At 55.7% G+C, this 20,696-nt stretch overlaps 1 long non-coding RNA gene across 1 annotated transcript; it reads left to right on the forward strand.

The window, feature by feature from the left end:
• Nucleotides 1-3,831: 3,831 nt before the first annotated feature.
• LOC142403953 (uncharacterized) lies at nt 3,832-4,751 on the forward strand. Its single transcript, XR_012773706.1, has 3 exons — nt 3,832-3,884; nt 4,292-4,394; nt 4,692-4,751. It is a non-coding gene; the product is annotated as an uncharacterized LOC142403953 (long non-coding RNA).
• Nucleotides 4,752-20,696: the final 15,945 nt, after the last annotated feature.

The following is a 20,696-nucleotide window of genomic DNA, read 5'->3' on the forward strand; positions in this document are numbered from 1 at the left end:
CCCACACACTTTCCTACAACTCACAAGATGGCAGAGAGACCCCCCAGCCACCCCAGGGTAGCCTGGGAGGAAGTGGGGGCTCCCCAGGAGAGCATCTCTCTGCTGGAGCCCTACGAGGTGTCCACGGTCCAGCCACTGCAGAATGGTGAGTGAGGGGCCCCATGGGGCTGGGCAGGGTTAGGGCCAGGGAGCGCAATCGGCTCAACGCCGGGATCCCGTTTCATCGGCATGCTGGCAGCAGGGGTTCCACGGGCAGGGGTCACGGTGGTGCTTGAATGCCAGGGCTGCTCGGGGCTGGGAGCCAGCCCCAGCGCAGCCTCCCTCCTCAGCCATGCCGAGCTTAAAGCTCTTTTCACCATTTGGGAAGCTTGTTGGCACAGATGCTGTGTCCTACCAACGCTTCTGTGTTTCCCCTCCATCTAGGTGACACCCTGCCAGAGGAGACTCCAGAGCATCCAGAGCTGCAACTGGGATGGGATTCTGAGAGCACCTGGTTGCTTTCTTCGTGCGACAGCAGCGACACGACCACGGTAATGAGCTCCCCCCTTGCTGGGACTCTTGACCATGGCATCGGCAGGAGGCTTGTGTGTGCAAAGGGACCCAGAATCAGTGGGGTTGGCCTCACTGGCATGGCCTCACTGTTCCTGGTGAGAGGGTTCCTGCTGTCCCTGAGCAGGGACTATGCTGAGGGTGGCACTCCAGTGTCCCAGCAGCAGCTCCAGCCCTCCTGGCCACCAGCGAGCCCTGGTTCTCTCTGTAGAGCCAACATATGGTACCCATGACCCCAACCCTCCTGCCTCACCCTGGGGACCCTCTGCTCTCATCCTCTGCCCTGCAGAGACTGCAGCCTCTGCTTCCAGCTTTCCTCTGTGCACTGCCGACAGCACTGCCAGGCATCTCTTGCCAGAGCTCAGCCAAGCAGCACTATCAGGGTGCTCGGCATGACATGTCTTCTTTCCTCCCTTCCTTCCTCCCATAGGTGTTTGGAGAATACCTCCAGCCTTCTCAGATGACAGACGTTCTCCTGGTGGCCATTCAGGCCTTGACAGCAGATGACATCTATGACAGGCAGATGGGCAGCAATGTCCTGGACATGGCCATGAGAGACCCTCCCTCCTGGCTGACGGATGTAAGTGCCCTGTGGCTGGATTGCCCTGCCCGGGAGCCCTGTCAGGCCTTGTTCTTCCCTCCTTCCTTAACCCCGCTCTCCGGGGCACCTGAAGCCATTTCAGGGCAGCAGAGAGGGATGGGAAGGGCAGCAGTTTCAGTGGCAGCTTGGGCAATGGCTGCACTCCAGTGGCAGCACCCTCCTCACCCGTGTCCCCTCCAGGTGCCAAAGATCATGAGGTCCATCCACATAAATGTGGAACGCATCCGCACGGAGCCAGCCCGGCACAGCCTGGTCGCACTCCTTCTCCTGCTGACCAAGCGGTGCCCCAGGGAAGCGGTCAGGAGCCTGTTGAAGATCTCTCCAACATGTGACAGGTACTGGCCCCGACAGCCTTGAGGGCTTGTTCCCTGTGGGAAGAGGAGCCCAGAGACTCTCTGGCTGCCAGATACATGGAAAACTGTGGGACATCCCTGAGGAGCAGGGCCCACCATGCTCCTCTCTGCCCCATGGGTAACGCGACCTCTTCCCCCTCCTGCCTGCGTGGGCAGGGCCCCCAGGCACCCCAAGTGAGGGGGGTGGGCAGGGTCAGGGCTGCAGCACCTCCTGGTTCTGGAGAGGCTGGCCCAGGTATGGTGCAGTGGCTGAGGCAGCCCTGCTGACCAAGTGCTCCGGGTCTGCAGCGCTGCCCTGGCCATGTGGGAGGTGATGATCTCTGTGCCTTGGGCTTTGTGGCGAGTCTTGATGGAGCTGCTCAGCGTGCTCCAGGACCAGCGGCTGCGCCAGGTGTTCAGCTGTGTCGTGGAGGACGCCTGCATCTATCCCTTGGCTGTGAGTGACCATGCCTCAGTGACCTTCAGGGCTGTGCCTGCCTCCCCAGGGAAACAGGCACGGCCCCCTCCCCTTCTGTCTGCCTCCAAACGGCCACCTCCTCCAGCACATATAGACACAGCCCCTTAGGGTCAGCGTCCACTTGCCACCATCTGCATGTTGTGCCTCCTTTGTGCCAGCGTGGTGGAGGGAGCCCCACGGGCACTGCTGGTCTCTCACTGCTGACTTCATTTTAGCTGCTGGTCTGCACTGACGTTGAAACAGAGGAGTTTGCTGCCCTGTACAAAGCCCAGAGGTTCCTGAGGCATCCAAGCCTGGTGATGCTCTCGCTGGTGCTCAGGGGCCTCATCACGCTTTCAAAGACACCTGAGACGGTGAGCAGGGTGTAGTCAAATGGGTCCATGTTGGCAGCCGGGGCCTGGGGCAGTGGGTAATGTGGTGGCTTGGCCTTGGCTGGGAGTCAGGATGTGGGGTGATGGCTCCAGTCACCCTCCCTGCTATGGAGGGGCCTGGTGGGTGCCTGGGGAGCCCTCCAGGCACCGAGGGTTACCAATCCATCTGCCCCTTCAGGCCGGTTGGAAAAGGGGGTGGCTGAGCAGGGGACACTGCTCTCCTGCACTCCCTTCCCTTCCCCGTGCTCTCCCTGCATCCCCATCAGTGGCCGCTGCCTGCCAGGAGGCTGCTGCAGTGACTCCTGTGCCACCTGCTGGGAAGCCGGACGGGAGGCTGGTGCTCAGCGACCAGTGCATTTTTAAAGCCAGGGTGGTCTTTCACCGCTTCACAATAAGGAAACTGTGTGTTTCATACAGGCAAGAAAAATGGCGGTCCTGCTGCCAGACATCATGGAGACCCTGCAGGATGCCAACACTGATGTCAAGATGAAGGCCCTGGTATTCCTCAGGAACATGATGGCTCACATGAAGAGGGAGGAGGCCAGCCTCATTGCTCTGCAGCTGGCGGAGAAGCTCCTGCCCCTCTTTGATGATGTAAGGCTGCCGTGGGAGCCTGAGCCCTAGAGATGGGCACTCTGCAAGACCCAGCCCTGTGGGCCGCACTCGGGCAGGGCCCCCTCCTCGCTCCTCTCCCATGGCCTTTCAGGGCTCTGGGGCCGTTCAGCCGCAGCTGCAGATCTGGCCCACAGCCCCTGCATTCAGTATGCGACCCCAGAGCATCTCCCCTCCCATCAGTGACGCTAACGCCCTTGCTAACCGTGGGAGGGAGTGGCTGTTGCTGAAGTCTCCCTGTCCTCCTCCCTACCAGGAGTCCAGCCAGGTGCGGGAGGTCTCCATCAGCCTCTTCAAAGATGTGATGAAGACTGTGCTGGAGAGAAGCAAGAAAAAGATGAAGAAGACAGTGCAGAGGGTCCTGCTCCCACTGTTCATCCGTATGAACGACCAGATCAAGAGCGTGGCCAAGGTGCAATGATGAGTGACCGGTGTCGCGGGGAGGGGCGTGCTGACACCACGGGGGTGGCCTGGGCATAAGGGGCAAGGGCTGCTGGACGTCAGAGTCTGGGAATGTGTGTCACCTCAGGGTCTCACTGCTCCACTCTTCCCTGCCCTGGTCCCACCACTGCCTTCCTCCTTCCCCCCTGCTCCATTCCCCCCTGGAGAATGGTGGGAAGGGAGATGCAGCCAGCGTTGGACTGGCCTCGCATCCCGGGATCACGGCTCTGCCCACCCAGAGCCTGGGGGTGAAGGAGCTGGCCCAGTTCAGAGTCTGTGCCCCGCTGCCTCTTCCCATAAGGGGCTGGGAACGGCTCGGAGCCTGGCCGAGAGGAGGAGGATGCCAGGTCTCCTTCCCTGGGCTGTGGTGCCATCTCCCAACCTCTGCTTCTCCGCAGGCCTCTGGGGACACCCTGCTCGCCTGTGCAGAGTTCCTGCGATGGAGGAAGCTCAGCTCCCTGGCCAAGACGAGTCAGACAGACCTGATTGGAGAGTGCTTGGTGAGGACAACCCCCAGGCCCCAGGGCTGGGCTGGACCAGATCTGCCCCACGTGCCCGTGGGGAGGGCTGTGCGGCTGTGCCTGGCCTGCCCTGCTCCAGCCCGCAGCCCAGAGCCTGGAGCTGCATCCTCCTTCCCTGCCCTCAAGCACGGAGCCCCCAAGGGCTCTTCTCCAGGCCCCTCTCCCCTCCCTGCCCCCAGGGTGCTAAACAAGGTCCTGGCACATGTGAGCCCTGGCAGTGGGACAGAGGGGTCTTGGCACAGCCGGGCCCCTGTGCCTGCGGCTCTCTCTGAACCTCAGCCCCACAGGGCTCCGGGATGGGAGGGAAGGAGGGCACTGGTAGGAGGGACTGGTCCGGGTGGCTGGGGAGGGCTTCTACCAGCCCTGTGCCCTTGTGCTCTCTCCAGGTACTGCGCGACCGGAGCAGGGTGGAAGAATATGTGTGTCAGAGCCTGCCGTACCTGAAGGACGCTCAGGCCAGCTTGCGAGAGGCGGCCATCAGGTTCATCGGTGAGCCACAGCCCCTGGGGTCCCTCTTCTAGCAGCCTGGCCCCATTCCCCGCCGCCGCACTGGCAGTAAGGGGCAGCCCTGTGGCTGCCGGAGCCCCGGCTGCCCCGAGGAGGGCCCACCCCGCAGGTGGGCTCGCTGGGAGCCTTGCTCAGTCCTACGGCCCTCGAGTACTGTCCTTCCCTGGGGTCAGCCCCACTGAGGGGGAGGAGGGTGTGCGGCCGTGCTGGCAGCCGCAGGGGCCATGCTGCTGGGAGCGTGCTGGGGAGCAGGAGGTCTGACGGGAGCTCTGTGCCTAGGGCTGGCCGCACGGCACCTGAGGAACCTAAGGAAGGAGGAGCGGTGGGATATCTGCAACGGTGAGTAGGGGCAGTGCTGTGCTGGCCGGGGCTGGTGGGGCAGGGGACAGAGGCTGGGCAGGGTGCTGCCGTGCCTGGCCCTGCTCCAGGAAAAGGCTTCAGGGGCTGGGGAACATGTCAGGGGCACACGGGGCATTCCTGAGCTGCAGCTTCCAGCTGGTCTGTTTGTCTCCCCTGCTCCTCCTGGCCAGGGACAGAGATGGGTGGGGCTGGCATGGTCTGGAGGGGACTCCCGGGGGTCTCTGCAGGCAGGGGGGGTTCACGGCTGCTTTGCTTCCTTCTGTTGCAGCCATCCTGCCCTTGGGGAAAGACCCCGAATTCTCCATCAGCTTCCTGGCAGCTCAGGCCATCTACGTCCTGACATCTCAGGACCGAAAATCAAGATGGAGCCTGCGGTGGCTGTGCTGCTGGCTCGGCTGAGCCTTGGGGAAGTGAAATTGGACCCCTGGAAAAGGGCCGTATTCGAATGAGTTTTTTTTTTTTTAAATAAAGCTGAAACAAAAAGCCCCGTCGCGTGGTGTCCTTCCCATGGGGACGACCCTGCGCGTGCTGAGCAGACAGCGTCATTCCCGGCCTCTGCCGCTGCCTGCAGGACAGCACAGCCAGACCCAGGGTGTCCTTGCACCACAGGCCCAGCTGCCCCGCTAGACCACAGCACCGGAGGGGAGGAGGAGAGAAGCTTTAGCCCAACCTGCCCCTCCGGAAACACCTCGGGGCACGAAAAGGCACCCGCGCTCTGCCAGGCGGGCGAGTCGGCATTAGTCCCGGCATCAAAATCCTAGCCCATCCTTTCAGTGCCAAAAGCCCCTGTTTTGGGGCCAAAATCATCATTTTTGGGGTCCCAGCCTCTCTTTTATGACCCAGAGCCTTTCCTTAGGGCCCAGCGTTTCATTGGAGGGTCTGAACCCTAAAGGCGGAGCTGGTCGCCTGGCAACGTCCACCCAGAAGCCTATGGGGAGACAGTAGACACGGGACAGCCAATCGCCTTTGAGGAGGCAGGGCAAGGCATGTGATTGACTGTAATCAAACAGCCAATCAGAGGAACCATCACCTCAGGGAAGGGCGGGCAGTGGTGGGGCAGGGGAGTGACCCCCTGCGGCAGCCAATGAGAGAGAAAGTATCACCTCAGGGGAGGGTGGGCCCAAACCAGGGCACAGTGACAGCCCAGGTGGCCAATCAAAGGCCATCACCTCAGGTGCAGGGCGGGCACAGCAGCACAGCAGCCTGACCACCTGGGGGCCAATCAGAGGCAGCATCACCTCAGGGGAGGAGACTGACAGCCCTCCCGACCTATGCCGGCAAAGACCGATGGGAGAAGGTGGCGGGCTCTGCCTGCGGCCAGGCTGAGCTTCAACATGGCGGATGTGGGGCGTGCCCCGAGGCTGAGCAGACCCCGGCCCAGGCCCGGGCACCCTCTTCCTCCCTTCCTCCCTTCCCCTCTCTCTCCGCTCTCTCCCCTCCCTCTGCCCCAGCTGCCCCCATGTTCCTGAACCCCCCGTCTGCATGGGAGCTGCCGGCTCACACAGTTCAGTATCCCATGGCCGTGCCACTAGACGGCAGCCATGGGCCACAGGGCTTCTTGCCACCATTGCTGCTGGCATCTAACTGGCGGTGATGAGGATGTGATGGTGAGGGCAGCGGGATGGCGGTGGGGTGTACGAGGACGCGTGGGGGCTGATGCTTGCCATGGGGCTGCCCGCCATCACCTCACCCATGTCCCCCTGCCCGCAGCCCAAGTGACCTGGCAGCAGCCTGCAGGGTGGTGAGGAGGGGGAGGACGTGGCTGCCATGCAGCGTCTCCTCCCTGAGAGGGTGGCTGAGTAGGGGGGGATGGTGGGGCTTGGGTCTCGCCCTGAAAGCAGGAGAGGTTCCTTTCTTCTCAGTTCCTTTCTTCTTTAATTGCGTGCCTATGCTGTTCTTTTTTTCCACCTTTTCTTTCTCCCTGCTTGCCCCCAGTTCCATTCTCCATTAAAGGTAATGATGATTTGGCTTTCTGGACAGATCCCAGGGGAGGTAGCTACAGGCTATAAGTGTAGGCTGGTCTATCCCTTCCGAGCTGTAGGCTACAGACTGGATAGACAGGGGCTACAAGTAGAGTTACTATTACTGCAAGTAAGCAGCAGGTCCTCTTAGGAGAAGCCGATATGGAGTCTTTCAAAAGGGCGTTTGTAACTGCTGTGAACTGGGGCCTTGTGACAGTGACGGTAAGGTCATCAGCCTGCAGCTCTGCAGCAGGTAAAACTACCACTGAAAGAGTTTTGATGGCGGATGCTGCTGGGTGCCTTTCATTTTGAGTACTCATTTCATGGAGCTAGAATTATTTCTTTGCAATTAAGTGGCAGGGACCTTCTTGCACTGGTCTTCTCTTTCTGGAGCCCCTCCTGCCATCCTTTGTCATCCAGAGCTTTCCCCTGTGTTCCTGAGAGGAGCGATGGCCGAAATGGGGAACGAACCCTGTGAGTAATGGCTTCACCAGCCGGCTTGGATTTTGTGAATGCCCAAAGGCAACAGACGTGGCTGGTGCTCCATCCCTGAATGTTGATGCGCTGGCAACCTAGAGTGACTTCTGGGGTGTTTCCTGATAGCACCCAGACTTACCCAGGTGTTCTCTGTTCGACACAGACCTGAAAAATGCCTTACAAATGTCTGGTGGGAACACAAGAGAGCTTGGTGGTGGGTGGGAAGTGGAAGGGACCATGTCCTTCTGGGGAGGCCATGGCAGCGGTGTCCCTGTAGGTGCTGGCTTTAAGCTGGCCAAGCACGCATTATCCTCTCTGCACCCTTGACGTCCTCTCATCCCTCTTCCTTTTGCCCACCCTCAATACCCGTCTGAGTCCTGGGCTGGTGGGTTGTATTGTATTCATTACGGGTGACCCTGCAGACCATCGGTAGCAGAACAGTGTGGTGCCACAGAGAGGTAGCTCTTGATGGCCCCGGGAATCCCTGGGCAATGAGGGAAATGTTGGAAGTTGTTTCTCCCTCCTGGTGGGAGCACGCACCGGGGCTTTGTTGTCCGAGAAGCCCGTGGGGAGTGCTTCTGGCTGGACGCAGCTCCCTTGGCAGATGCTTGTGCTCCTCTCTCAGCCCCCAGCTCTGATTCGTGCCTTTCCCCCCAGCCAGGCTGTGCTGCTGGCTCTTGGGAAATGGGGGTGCAGAGGGTGGATGGTTTTCCCACAGCCAGGAAGTTCCCGTCAGCCCGTCAGGGATGTTTTCTTGCAGTTACAGGTTTTAAAACAACCCAGGGAAGAAGTTTTCCAAGGAAAGTTGACCCCAGAAAGTGCAGGGTTGAGCTCTGATTGCTCGCTGCATGGATTGTGCCTGTCCTCAGCCAGGCACACAGCAGCTTTTGGATGAGGAATGGGGCTATTCCAGGCTGAAGTGAGCAATCAGGATCCCAGGTCTGTTTTGTTTAAGGGAATCAGGTGGAAATGTGCAGCTGGAGCCTTCTTGGTTGCTTACCCTTTTGATTTCAGTGCTGTCCTCTAGTCCGAATCTTGCAGTGATTTTGCTGAGGCATAAAAATTAAATGGGGAAAGCAGATCTTCCTCACCCGCACACGCAGCTTCCCCTCAAGGTGAACAAACAGAATCTCTGAGGGAGCATTGTTTTATTAAACGTGTGTCAGATACCCAGCATGAGGGGAATTGTGTTTCTTTTCTCAAAACTGGAGATAATTCAGTTGGATGGAAGTTTCAGCTGTTTGGAAGTTGTAGTAGTTTGGGGACAGAGGCCAGCTGGGGCCTGGGGCCTTCCAGGGTGGGGGCTGTTTGTGCCCCGTGCCCTTGGCCTGGCGCTAACAGCTGGGAATGGGCTTTCCAAAATGCTGCTGGAAGGAGCCATATGTGGCCACCCCTGGCACGGCCTCAGGGTCTGCTGCCGAGCTGCCTTGGAATCAGGTCTTCCCAGCAGGACGTTGCCCAGGAGTAACTTTGAGTGTTGCTGTTGTCCTTCAGGAAGCATGGCACACAGCAAGCACAGCAGAGCTGGGCCTGTGCCAGGAGAAGACTTTAATGAGAGCCGGGGCTGATGGTGACAGTTCCCAGCAGGTGACCAGCCCAGGAAGATGCAGGTAAGATGGCAGAGAGGGGACGCGGGCTGGTTGTCAGTTCTCTTGCAGGAACAAGATTTCAGAGCAGAAAGGAGGCAGGACAAAAGGCCTTTTAAAATAAAAAGTGTGTTAGAGAGCTGTCGCAGTCAGGATGAGAGCAGAGGGAGAAGAGAAGGAGATGCAGGTGATGTGGCTGGGACAATGGTTCCGAGGTAGCAAGTGCCACACAGGCAGAGAGAGAGGCAGAGGCATTGGGAGGTGGTGGAGTGGGTGAGAAAGGTGCCTGGGAGAGAGGAGAGCAGGGGGAGATGGGAGACCGAGATGGAGACGGAGGGGAAAAAGGCGTGGTGTTGGGAGTGAGGACGCTGCTGCTGTGCAGGTGGTTGTGAGGTCAGAGGTGTCTGAGGAGCTGATAGGGCAGGAGCAGGCCCCTGGCCTGTCCAGATGCTAGTGAGGTCATAGGAAGCGGAGCAGGTGATAAGTTCGGAATAGGCCCCTGGCTTGTGGTGGTGCTTGTGATGTCATGGGTGGATGAGTAGGTGATAGGGTAGAAGGAGGCAGCTGGCTTGTTGGTGCGTTTGTGGTGTCACATGTGCCTGAAGGGGTGATAAGGCAGGAGCAGGACTCTGGGTTGTGCAGCTACTTGTGAGGTCATAGGCACCTCCGTAGGTGCTAGGGCAGGAGCAGGCCCCTCCCTGGGTTGTGCCGCTGCTCATGTTGTCACTGCTGGCTGAGTAGCTGATAGGCCAGGAGTGTGCAGCAGGCTTGTCCACCTGCTTGTGATGTCACTGGTGGCTCTGCATCAATTGTGGCAGGCGCCTGCAGCTGGCTTGTGCAGGTGCTTCTGATGTCATATGTGGCTGAGTAGGTAATAGGGCAGGAGTAGGCACGTGGCTTCTGCAGCTGCTTGTGATGTAACTGCTGGCTGATGAGGTGATAGGGCAGAAGCAGGCCCCTGACTTCTTCAGGTTCCTGGGAGGGCAGTGTTAGATGAGTAGCCAATAGGTGCGGAGCAGGACCCTGGCATGTGCAGGTGCTTGTGATGTCATAGGTGGCTGACTAGGTGATAGGGCAGGAGCATGCACCTGGCTTCGTCATTTGCTTGTGATGTCACATGGGCCTGAGTAGGTGGTAGAGAAGGAGTAGGCCCCTGGGTTGTGCAGCTGCTTGTGATGTCACTGGTGGCACTGTAGCTGATAGGGCAGGAGCATGCAGCTGGCTGGTGCAGGTGCTTATGATGTCCCAGGATCCCAAGCAGATGACAGTTTGGAGCAGGCCCCTGCCCTGTGCAGCTGCTTCTCATGTCCCTGATGGCTGAGTAGTTGACAGGGCAGGAGAATGCAGCTGGCTGGTGCAGGTGCCTGTGATGTCATACACCTCCTCCCAGGCAGCTGAAGGGACATGCTGGTTTCCAGTGGAGGCAGGTGAATTCCCAGGTAGCAGCCCCAGACTCTTGGAATGTCGCTGCGCAAAAAGCATTGTTGATGTGGGAGGAAAGTCCCTGCTCAGTAGCTCCCTGGGAATTCTGCCAGGAATGACCAGGATTTTCTTGGCCTCATGTGGAGAAGCCTGAAATCCCAGGAAGCATCTCCAGGCTTCTCCAAGGTAGCTGCTCAAGGCATTTTGTCTATGTTGGGGCAGGTCCATGCCCTGTTGCTCCCTGGGTCCTCTCCCAAGCATCTCCAGGAGTGTATTGGCCTCCTCGGGAGACAGCTGAAATCCTGGGTAGCAGCCCCAGCCTCCTCCAAGGTTGCTAGCCAAGGCATTTTATTCAATTTGGAGGAAGGTCCATTGCCGGTAGCTCCCTGGGACTTGTTCCTGACAGCTGCGGAATGTTTTGGCCTCCCCTGGAGGCAGCTGAATTTGGAAGGTGGCACATGCAGACTCCTCCAAGGAAGCAAGCCGAGGCATTTTGTCCATGTTGGAGGCACTTCCGTGCCCTGTAGCTCTCTGGGACTCTCAGCTGGCAGATTTGGAGTGTTTTGGCCTGTCCTGGATATAGCTCCTGTCTCAGGTAGCAGCCCCAGACTCCTCCTAGGGAGCTATGTGAAAAGTTTTTTGGTATTTGAGGCAGGTCCCTGGCCAGTGTCTCCCCGGGGCTCCTCCCTGACATCTCCAAGAGTGTTTTGGCTTCCTCAGGAGACAGCCGAAGTCATGGGTAGCAGCCCCAGACTCCTCCTAAGTAGTTCCCTGAAGAGTTTTTTTCCTGTTGGAAGCAGGTCCATGCTGGTAGCACTCCGGGACTCCTCTCAGGTAGCAGCCCCAGAGTTGTCCAAGTTAACTACGCCAAGAACTTTGCATATGATGGAGGAAGGTGCATTCCTAGGAGCTCTCCAGGAAGTCTCCCAGGCATGTCCAGGAGCGTGTTGGTTTCCTCTAGAGAAAGCTGAATTGCGCAGGTAGCAGCCCCGGACTCCTCCAAAGATGCAACCTGCAGAGTTTTGTCTATGTTGGAGGCAGGGCCATGCCCCGTAGCTCTGGGGGACTCCTAGCAGGCAGATGTGGATTGTTTTGGCTGATCCTGGGTATAGCTCAAGTCCCTCTGGGTGACTGTCTGTGTAGTTACCTGTAGAATTTAGCTGTACCTCTCCCTGTAACAGCACACCTGTGTGTAACGGTAGCTGTGTTTGTAGCAGTGCCTTTCTGTGCAATGGTCCCTCTGTCTGTCAAGTGACCTCAGTCGGTGATGGTGTCACTTGCTGTATCTGCTGTTGTTTGGGTAATTGAGTGTGCGCTTGAATGTGTGACTGTTGAGGTATCCTTAATTGTATGTGCAATTGCTCCTGTATCTGGAATTGTGTCTATGTTGTGGCTGCATCTGCAATTCTGTGGGAATTTCAGTGTGAATCTGTGCCTGTAATTGCCTTGGTCTCTGTGATGGTAGCGGTAGCTGTATTTCTGGTGGTGCCAGTAGCTGTGCCTCTACTGGGAGCCGTAACTGTACCTGAAACTGTATCTGCATTGCTTGTGGTGTGTGTATCTTGCAGTGGGTTGTGTATGTGCAGGTGGGTTTGGGTTGTGCGTGTCTGCGTGTAATTCCCTCGCTAGCTGAAATAGCGTCAGCAAGGGTATCTCTAGTGTCTCTGTACCACTACCGGTCTCGGTATCGGTGTGACTGTCTCTGTACTGGTATCAGGATCTGTGACAGCAGTGGTAGTGGCATCTGCAATGGCATTGGTATCTGCATCGGTATGCGTAATGCTATCAGTATCTGCCAGGGCCTCTGCATCTGCCATGGCACCTGCACTGGTTTCTTCAGCTGCAGTGGTACCTGCACCTGCAGGGCAATTTGCTTGGCCAATGGCATCTGCAGGGTTATCAGCAGTGGTCTGTGCAGCTGAAATGGTGCCTGCAATGGTATTTGATCCTGCAACGCCACCTGCAAAGGTATCTGCATCTGCAGTGCTATGGGTGCAACTGTACTGTCGTCTGCAACTCCCCAAAGCAGATACCATTGCAGATGCAGATACCATTGCTAAAGGTAATTAGAAATAAAGATAAATGTAAACTTTTGGTTTCCACTATGGGCCTATAGGGCCTGATTGCTCTGATTCATTTAGGCTGGGTCCGTACCTTACTGCTTTCCCTAAACAACCAAATCCAGCACATGCTAACCCTTTCACAGGAAATAATTCACATGCCCCAGATGTATTTGAAGATTATACTACCGTATTTACACAACTGCCAGGGCAATATTGGGTATGTGGAGAAAGGGCATTTGAGGATTTACCCTCAGCCTAAGCTGAAAAGTGTATTCTAGGTGCGTTAATACCATGCACACAGGGGCCCTGCTGAAGTCCCAGGTAGCAGTCCCAGACTCCACACACGTCGCTAGATGATTGGTTTTGTCCATGTTAGGGCCAGGTCCATGCCTGTCACCTCCTTAGAACCTTTCCCAGGAATCTCCCTGAATCTTTTGGCCTCTTGTGGACAGAACTGAAGGACGAGGAAGCAGCCCCAGACGGCTCCAGGGTAGCTACTTGAGGAGTTTTGTCCATGGAGGCAGGTCCATGCCCGTAAGCTCCCTGGGACTCCTCCCAAAGTGCTCCGGAATGTTTTGGTCTGCCCTGGAGACAGCTGAAGTCCCATGTAGCAGCCCCAGATTCCTCCAAGGTAGCTACGCGAGGCATTTTGTCCATGTTGGAGACAGTTGCCCTGTCTGGTAGCTCTCTGGGTCTCCTCCCAGGTTTCATCTGGAGAGAGCTGAAATCACGGGTAGAAGCCCCAGACTCCTCCAAGGTAGCTACCCGAGAAATTTTCTGTATGGTGGAGGCAGATCCATCCCAGTAGCTCCCTGGACTCCTCCCCACATCTCCCAGAGTCTTTTGGCCTCCTCTGGAGACAGCTGATATCCAGGGTAGCCCCCACAGCCCCACCCACCAGGCAGTTTTTCCTGGCAGTTTTTCTCCTCTGGAGGAGGTTCCTCACCTGCTAGCCACAGAACAGCTGCAGCTACCTCCTTCATTTGTTTTTCTTTGTATGAATACTTCTTTTTTGTTTTTCATTTTTGCTGTTCTTTTGTACTCCCAGGTTTCCCCCATGTTGTTTTCTTTGTCCAGGGAAGAGAGTGCCAGCTCATCTTCCTCCCAGGACTCCTTCCACATGGCTCTCAGGTTTGTTTTTTCCACTGTGTGAGGTTTGTTCTCCTTGTAGCCCCATGCCTTTTGTCAGTCCCTCCCAAGCAGGGCCGGGGCAGCAGAGATGTGCGTTGTTTAGGGGACTGGTGCTCTGCTCTGGCAAATTTGGCTGTGTATGTTGTTGCAAGAGGAGAGCTTGGACAGCGTGCAGGGCTGAGGGGTCACACGTGGCTGTCAGGGGGTCTGAAGAGGTGCCAGCTTCTGCTGTGCAATATCTCCTCAGTCAGTATCTCCCTCAGTTATCAGAGGGAGATGATCTGTGATGGTTGAGAGGGCAGGCTCTCAGAGGCACAGTGGAGAGAGACGGATTCCAAAAGCGTGGTTTGTCCTCAGTATGGTCCTGCCCATCTCCTGGAGCCCAGCCTGGTGCCTGAGGTCTTTGCCCAGGCTGAGGGATGCAGCTGCCACTTTCCTGCTTGCACGTGGGACTTGTAGTGAAGCTGAGTGTGCACCCAGAGATGCACACACACACACAGACACACAAGGCAGGACTCACATAAACCACAGAGACAGACAGCCACGTCCCCTCCTCTTCTTGGGCTGGCAGAGATAGGAGGTCACCAGTGCAGGCATGCACACGACACTCTCTAGGTTCACAGGCATACGCACAGTCAGAGATTCCTTGCGTACTGACATGGTCCTTCTGTCCCCCCAGTACCCCTGCCCAGATCTCGACCCTCTGACCCACCCCACAGGTCCCCTACTCACTGGCTGGTCCATCTTGGAACTCCCTAAAACAAGCAGCACTCACCCGTTTGTCCTGCAGGCAGCCCACACTCGCCCATCTCCCCAGGTGCCAGCACGGACCCTTTGCTGCCTGATACCCCAGCCCAGAGCTGAGGCCCCCCGAGTCACCAGCTGGTCCAGCCTGAAGTTTGCTGGGGAATGCACACGCACACCCCATGCACACCAGGTTTGGGGAAGATGCAGACACTCACAGCGCCTCCCACTCGCCTCACTCACGCCGGTAACACACACTGTTCCTGCCCCAGTGCCTGGTGGCCAAGACCCCCACTCCCTGCAGTAGCTGCACTGAGACCCCCCACTCACTCCACCAGCTGCACTGGGACCCACGCCAGTAGCTGGCACCACAAGCCAGGGCTGCCTACACCCCCTGCTTGACCCCAGTAGCTGGCACCCATCCACCCACGCCAGCCCCCCAGTAGCTGGCACAGAGTCCTTGCAGTTCACATACACACAGGATACAGAGTGAGATTACACAGAGCGATAGTTGAGAAAAGATTTAAGAAGAAGGTATTATAAGACAGGACAGACATCATCCACTTGTCTCTGGAGACTCTGGTGTCATCATGTCGTCATCTGAAACTTCTTCAACAAGATTAGAGGGGACAAATCCTCTTGTGCCCCTCGGTCAGCTCTCCCACATACCATCTGTCTTCATCCACATCTCCAAAGACGTAAAAACATTGTCCAGCAACTAGAGGAAGCTTCTAGTCCAGGCCGCTCATTGGGACCATCGAAAGGATCATAGCTGTATGGAGCTATGAATGGTCGAAGCTCTGCCGGTTGTTTTCTCCTAGCCTCCAGGAGGATGGACTCCTTGTCTACTCCCGGCATAGCCTGGTGCCGCCTGGAAATTATACGGTTGGATCTTTCTCTTTCCAGCTGTTCAAGTTCCTGAAATAGCTGCTGGTGGTGTTCCTTTGGCTTCTGACACCGATCATTCAGTTCAGCCACCTGGGCTCGAAAGAATTGCAGGGTATCTTTGTGTTCCCTGCGCACTTCTGTCTGAGGGCTCTCTGCAAACGCTCGCCTTCCTCCTCTTTCCTCTGGAGCGCTAACTTTGTCTCCTCGTGTTCCTTCTCCAGCTCTTGACTTCTTTCTGCCATTTCTCTCATGGCTTTCAGTTTGTGCTCTGCCTCTTCCAGCTGGGTTTGCAGACAGACGTTTGTTCGGATGGCAGAATCTCACTCTTCTGCCACTCGCCTTAGTTGCCCTTTCTGTCAAATCCATCTGCCCACAGAGGCGAGCATTTTCTTCAGCCAGTGGGGTGTTTGCATTGGTCATCTCTGTCAGCTGCACCTGTAGCTCCTCACAAGTTGGGCTGTGGGTGCTCACATGAGAGGAGCCCTCTTCATCTGCAGCTGCTTGGGCCTGAAGCTCCTCAGGTGCCTTCTCTGACAAGTCATCCTGCTTGTCCTGTGCCAGCAAAGCTCCGGCAGGCTCTCCCCTTTCTCCAGCCGTCTGCTGAGGAAACGATGTCAGACACAGTTCCTCAGTGGAGCTTTGGATGGGCAGTGGCACCCGGCACAGTATTGATCATGCAAGCGATGTTCTGCAGTTGCATGGATCTTTCTTGCAGCTGCTTGCAAATGAGACCCAGCTTAACAGTCTTCTGCTTGAGCCTCTCCCACTCCTCCTGCACTTCAGGAGAGCTTCCCTTCCTCAGCAGACAGTTCTCCTCTTGAAGGACACTGCATCGCCTCTCGAGGTCCTTCAGGGCACTCTGGAGGTGGGCGTTCTGCTCCAGCAGCCTGCTGTGAGTGCTGCCAGGCAGGCAGTCCTCCTGCTGCCCTACGGTCTGAACACCCACCTCTGCCACAGACTGCCCGCTGCCAGTCCTTCCTTGCAGCGGGGCGTCCAAGCAGGGCTTGATGGCCCTGGTACTCAGGAGGGTCTGCAGGCGGTGCCAGGCCGTAGCCTTGGCCCTGGCCTCTTTGCTGGTGGTGGGCTGATCGCCCTCGAACCTCTCCAAGATGTAGTTCAGGAAGCATCTCCTCTGCAGCAGCAGTTTGTCTTCAAGGCGGTGGATGTGGGCGGCCTGCTTGCCATTGGTCTCCCAGCGCAGCTTGCTGAGGACGTCATGGAGCTTCCTGCGGGCCTCGCTGCTGCTCCAGTCTCCTCTCAGCAGCTTCTTGGCCAGCTGCTGCTGCAGGTCCCGTGCCTGACGGATGGCATCGTCGCGCTGCTGCAGCAGCATCCCCTGCACCTTGCGCAGCTCAGCCTCCTTTGAGCACAGCAGCCGGCGGATCTCCACCGCCCGCTGCTGCTGGTTCAGCTCCCGCAGCCGCTGGAGCTCCCGTGCCTGCCGCTGCTCCCATCTGGAGTGCAGCCGTTCGGCCAGGAGCTGCCGGTCCCGCTCTGCCGCCTCTTTCAGCTCGCGAGTTTCAGCGGCGAAGCGGCGGCGCAGCTCTTGGGCGCGGAGTCGCTCAGCCTCCAGCTCAGCCCGCAGCCTCTCCAGCTGCCGCTTGTGCTCGTCCTTCTGTGCCGGGCCATGGCGGGGCGAGGGGTGGCTGCGTGCCACGGGCCCCCGTCCTGCACCGTCCCGGCTCATGGCTGTGGGGATGGCAACCAAACGCTGCCACCAACAGCCACCAACGTTGCACGTCACTCCCTCTCAGCAGCTGCTGCCTCCCTTGAGCATGCAGGAGTGGAGACAGCGTCTGCAATCAGCCAGGGGTGGGTGAGTATGGCCTCATATACATGTCCTGGCCCTGAGCACACAAAGGAGGGGTGGGGCTGCATGGCCTTATAAGGTATGTCCTGGTCCTGAGCATACAAAGGAGGGGTGGGGCCGCTTGGCCTTAGCAGGTATGTGCTGGTCCCGAGCACACAAAATTTGTGTCATCTAATGCCATCCCTTGTGAATGTGCAGTTGTGTTCATCATCTTGTTGAGTCCTTTTGACTACTCCGGCTTGGAACATCATGATGCATTTTGGGTATTGGAATTGAGAATGACACCTCCTGGGGTGTAAGAGCTGCCAGTTTTCCTCTCCACACCCTCAAAGTCCATTGCCAAATTCCATCACCCCGGGGCCCTGTCACCTGTCCCTCCTCTCTCCTCCCCAGTGCATTGATTTCATCTTTTGTGTATAGGCAGGGCCTTGATGATGCTACTGCGTGGGCACCATGTATGTGAGTGGCAGGTTTTGTGTATATTTGTCAGTGATCTTTCTTGTTTCTTTTAAACAGGAAAATCTTGAGACGTACTCCCTAGGAACTAAAGAAAGGCAAAGAAGTGATGAAGAAAGAGCTGCCAGTCCAGGAGGGAGTGTAGGTTAGTTCTGTTTTTAAATGTTCTTGACTGTGTTCTAGCCAAAGCCTTGTCTTAAACAACTGAAAGGAGCTGAACTAGTGGGTATTTTTCATCGCTACACAATTCTGTATTGCTACAGACTTTACCAGCCATAGTCATGGACTCTGAGCCTGTCCTGTAGTGAGGTTAAAGCACATATTAAAAAAAAAAAAAAAAAGTGTTCTTTTCCACCATTTGGTGGAAGCCACTCTCAGGGCATGTACTTAGGAGCTGGCATCGTGGTAGTCAGTGGGAAATAACAGGAGGCAGGAGGGTAAGTCACGAAAGGCCATATTAACTGTATGTGTAAAGTGATGGCAACAGCTTCAGGTGTTAAGGAGACTTAGTTGCGATTAAGGCAGTGAGTGAGGTGATCCTTGTAGGAGCATTCGGAGTGGGTCAGAATGGGCAAGACTGCGCCTAAGGCCAGAAAAGGCTGTGGCAGTAGTTGAGCCGATCAGAAATCAAATAGGAGATGATTGGGGCAGTATCTGGTGAAGTCAGCATCTTGTACATGTGCAGACTGCGTAAGGCCTGACTGCTGGCGAGGAAGGGAGTGTGAAACGAGTGTGGGAGTGGGACGGAATGGGGATAGACGTGATCACAGGCGCATTTCTCAGTTTTCCATGGGCTGTCTGTACACCCCATGTAACTCATCTTGCAGTCAGAAAGAAGTGCCAGACTTTTGGTGAAAAGAGGGGGAAAGAAAACAGGTAATGTGTGGCAGAGCTACAACTTAGATTGAGATTGCCATGCTTGGTCTAAACCACTCTAGACTATTAAAGACATTTCCTTGAAACACTTTCCCAAAATCACAAGGCATGGCTTTCTGAAAGAGCTGTTTTCCTCGGAGCTGCATGTGAGCTAAGCCAGATGAGAGAGTCTTGCCTGCTGTGAGTCACTGAGGCTGATGGCAGGTCACCCAGCAGTTTTGGCAAGGACAGAACAAGACAGACACATGTGCTTCTCTGAGCTGATGGTAATTTCTGGAACGTGTCTTGCATAAGTTGGTCTTCAGGTTTTGCAGGTTGTAGGTTTGGCAGGATCTATTGTGTCAGTAACACGATGGTAATAACCAAACCCAGTGGGATGGGGATGAAAAAGAAGGAAAAAGCCAACAGAGAGAGGAAAATAAAACCCAAGAAAAACAAGCGATGCAAATGAAAACAAGTGCACACCACCGCTGACCGATGGTCAGCAAGGCCCTGAGCACCGGCCCCGCTGCCACCCTCCCCCCCAGTGTTATTGCTGAGCACGACATCATATGGTATGGAATGTCCCTGTGGTCAGTTGGGGTGTGTCCCCTCCCCACTTTCTCTGCATCTCCAACCTACTCGCTGGCTCTGTGATGTGAGGAGGAGAAAAGGCCTTGATGCTGTGTAAGCGCTGCTCAGCAATAATGAAAACATCCCTGTATTGTCAGCACTGTTTTCAGCAGAAATCCAAACCATGGCCCCATACTAGCTACTGTGAAGAAATTTAACTATCCCAGCCAAAACTAGGACAGTAAGGCATTTTGGATTTAGTATAATTTGCAGGAGTGCTTGAACAGTTTAATGTGATGTTGAGGTACGGTAGTTACAATGTCATTGGAAGAAAGTGAAGACAAAGAAGATGAAGATGGCAAAGATACTCAAAAGCGTTATAACCTTTGAGAGCAGAAACATGTCATTTAGAGTTATATGAACAGTTTTCCTTCAATGGATTGAAGGAAAGATTTACAGATGATGTTTTGCTATTTCCACGTCAGAATTTAGTGATTTTAACATAAAGCTCTCCACTGAAATGTAAAAGAAATGATTGATATATCCTGGGAAGAAGTGTAATTACGTAGACTGGATAGTCTTACTCTTGGAGCTTACAGTTCTCCTTAACATGCAGGTGTGTCTTTTTTCACTTGTGCTGTGCAGTGATTAAAAAAACAAACAAACAAACATAGAAAACCACCCCTGAAATGAGAGGTGGGTGAGACATATCACGTTTTCTGCCGCTTCCACTGTCCTGCTTTCTCTTGAACTTGTTTGTATCAGTATCTTAAATTTCTTGCTTACTCTAGAGCCAAGAGAGTGTATGATATTTTGTTCGGTCCAGTCTTCTCCTGTCAGGCAGAGATGTCCATGTAGACGTGCTCGGTCACAGCACGTCTAAAAGGACTAAGGGTGGGTGCGTGGTTAGTGATGGTTCTCCCTTATCCACAGTGCTGTCAGTCACATTAGGGAATAATGCTTTGGAGGGGTTTCAGAACAGTGCTAATTACAGAATAATTATAAGATAATTACTGGGGTAGTCTGAGGATATTTGAAAAACAAAGATTTGGGGACGAGAGGGTAATATTAATTAGCTGCAAATGTTTTACAATGCAGCTTTTGGGGTTCAGTTAGGATGATCATGGAGGTAGTGGCTGAGATTGTGTAATGCAAATTATTTTCTTCTGGAGCTGAAGCCCAAATCACCCTCTAACAGTCTTAGTCAGACTCCTGAATCTGGAAGTATGCAGTTCTTTTCTCAAAACTGGAGAAAATTCAGTTGGAGGGAGAGCCTGTTTGGAAGTTGTAGTAGTTTGGGGACAGAGGCCAGCTGGGGGCTGGGGCCTTCCAGGGTGGGGGCTGTTTGTGCCCCGTGCCCTTGGCCTGGCACTCACAGCTGGGAATGGACTTTCCAAAATGCTGCTGGAAGGAGCCAGATGTGGCCACCCCTGGCACGGCCTCAGGGTCTGCTGCCAAGCTGCCTTGGAATCAGCTCTTCCCAGCAGGACGTTGCCCAGGAGTAACTTTGAGTGTTGCTGTTGTCCTTCAGGAAGCATGGCACACAGCAAGCACAGCAGAGCTGGGCCTGTGCCAGGAGAAGACTTTAATGAGAGCCGGGGCTGATGGTGACAGTTCCCAGCAGGTGTCCAGCTCAGGAAGAGGCAGGTAAGATGGCAGAGAGGGGACACGGGCTGGTTGTCACTTCTCTTGCAGGAACAAGATTTAAGAGCAGAAGGGAGGCAGGACAAGTGGGCCCATGAGGTGAAAAAGTGCATGAGAAGCTGTCACAGTCAGGATGAGAGCAGAGGGAGAAGAGAAGGAGATGCAGGTGACGTGGCTGGGACAATGGTTCCGAGGTAGCAAGTGCCACACAAGCAGAGAGAGAGGCAGAGGCATTGGGAGGTGGTGGAGTGGGTGAGAAAGGTGCCTGGGAGAGAGGAGAGCAGGGGGAGATGGGAGACAGAGATGGAGACGGA

Source organism: Mycteria americana, unplaced genomic scaffold, assembly GCF_035582795.1.
Source record: "Mycteria americana isolate JAX WOST 10 ecotype Jacksonville Zoo and Gardens unplaced genomic scaffold, USCA_MyAme_1.0 Scaffold_46, whole genome shotgun sequence".
NCBI classification, from domain to species: Eukaryota; Metazoa; Chordata; class Aves; order Ciconiiformes; family Ciconiidae; genus Mycteria; species Mycteria americana.